Source organism: Schistocerca cancellata, chromosome 1 (assembly GCF_023864275.1).
Source record: "Schistocerca cancellata isolate TAMUIC-IGC-003103 chromosome 1, iqSchCanc2.1, whole genome shotgun sequence".
Lineage (NCBI taxonomy): Eukaryota > Metazoa > Arthropoda > Insecta > Orthoptera > Acrididae > Schistocerca > Schistocerca cancellata.
Window position 1 is genome coordinate 328,376,358 of NC_064626.1, and position 2,105 is coordinate 328,378,462.

The following is a 2,105-nucleotide window of genomic DNA, read 5'->3' on the forward strand; positions in this document are numbered from 1 at the left end:
AACGCATGCAGCAATGTCGCGATACGATAAACAGCAATCGCGATAGGCTACAATCCGACCTTTATCAAAGTCAGAAACGTGATGGTACGCATTTCTCCTCCTTACACGAGACATCACAACAACGTTTCACCAGGCAACGCCGGTCAACTGATGTTTGTGTATGAGACATCGGTTGGAAAATTTCCTCATGTCATGCACGTTGTAGGTGTCGCCACTGGCGCCAACCTTGTGTGAATGCTCTGAAAAGCTAATCATTTGCATATCACAGCATGTTCTTCCTGTCGGTTAAATTTCGCGTCTGTAACACGTCATCTTCGTGGTGTAGCAATTTTAATGGCCAGTAGTGTACCTTTGGTTTATGTTTACGCTGCTGCGAGTAGTAATAGTGGAGAGGCGGAGTTGTGCTGTGGAAGACATAGTCGAAATGTAACCTGTCTCCGTTGTACCCAGGGGGGATATATTGTCAAAGTATTAATATATTTGAGAAGGTTACTTTGTGATTACTTAAAAGTGAAGAATATATATGGAAGTTGATTTAATCTGATGTTTCATTCTGAAAAAGTTACGGTCAATATCTGTTTGCATTTTTTCGAGACGACAGGTAATCTGCATTATTTGTGATTTTACTTAATTAAGGAGATTAACATATTATCGTTAAACACTTACAAGACCCAGAGAACCAATTGGCAAGATCATACCCCGATTAATTTAACAGAACAACGAGCTCCAGCAACATCAGTAACACAACTTTAATATTAACAGTAGTTTCAACGTCAAAAAGAAAAACGAATATTGTTGTAATTATGAACATTTCGTAACGAACAGTTTTAATGAAGTTCCTTTTAGGTTCCTTGTCCCGTATCTGACTGAAGCAATTGTAGGTCAGGTAATTTTTTCCGACACAATTGTATCTGAACTCTATTATGTCAGTCATATAACAATACTTCGATTATAGGCAGACGGAGTCTCATAAGAGGATGAAGTTTCAAACTTGTTCCCAGTGTCCCACCTGTAACTGCAGCCTGTTCCTGTCCAGATGTCCCACGATATCCTTCAAATAGTATCGATGAGAAATTCGCTTAGTCTCTTTACTACAGAGACTGCCCACTCCCCCGACCGAATACGCTGATCTACCGTGCCAGCTATCGCAAGAACACCAGGCTCAACACTGCCATTGCGTGGTAGGAAATGATAGCGATCGACCTGCTGAATGTGGACGATTCGTAATCGGTCTCTTTCGTGCTCAGCCAAAAAAGCATCTAGTTTCACTGTTGCCCTCCTCTTTCATCTTCAAAACAAAGACAAAGTTCCACTGTTAATGCCTTCATCACATTTTTACCTTAAACAGGTTAAAGAAGAAATCTCTCGATCTGATACAGAGACAGCGTTCATAACAATGATTTTGTTTCCAGAATGAGATTTTCACTCTGCAGCGGAGTGTGCGCTGATATGAAACTTCCTGGCAGATTAAAACTGTGTGCCCGACCGAGACTCGAACTCGGGACCTTTGCCTTCCGCGGGCAAGTGCTCTACCAACTGAGCTACCGAAGCACGACTCACGCCCGGTACTCACAGCTTTACTTCTGCCAGTACCTCGTCTCCTACCTTCCAAACTTTACAGAAGCTCTCCTGCGAACCTTGCAGGCAAAGGTCCCGAGTTCGAGTCTCGGTCGGGCACACAGTTTTAATCTGCCAGGAAGTTTCAATGATTTTGTTGTTCTAAGTTGGTACTTAATGAGCAACAATGTTAGTCATCCATGCCGCGTCTCGTAAACCAAGGATCTGGCCGAGGTGGGCTGCCTTGCATGTCTCAACGACACGAATAGTTGTATCGAAATTGCAGCCGCAACAGGGGCGCATCAGTGGAGAGGCGACACAAAAATGTGGTTCCTGAGGAGGGGTAGCAGCCTCTTTAAAAGTTTCAGGGGCAGCAGTGTGGATGAATGACTAATCTCGTCTTGTAACACTAGCCAACATGACTATGATAGGTGATACTGCAAACGGCTCACAGCTAGGAGAAACTAGAGCCATTGTTTTTCTCGAGGACATGCAGCTTGAAACCTTCCCGTCGAATAAACAAAAGAAATAATTTAGCTTAATTTCCG

The 2,105-nt window shown here is 43.2% G+C and overlaps 1 non-coding gene across 1 annotated transcript; it reads right to left on the reverse strand.

The window, feature by feature from the left end:
- Positions 1-1,477: 1,477 nt before the first annotated feature.
- On the reverse strand, positions 1,478-1,552 carry Trnap-cgg (transfer RNA proline (anticodon CGG)). Its single transcript has one exon. It is a non-coding gene; the product is annotated as a tRNA-Pro (tRNA).
- Positions 1,553-2,105: the final 553 nt, after the last annotated feature.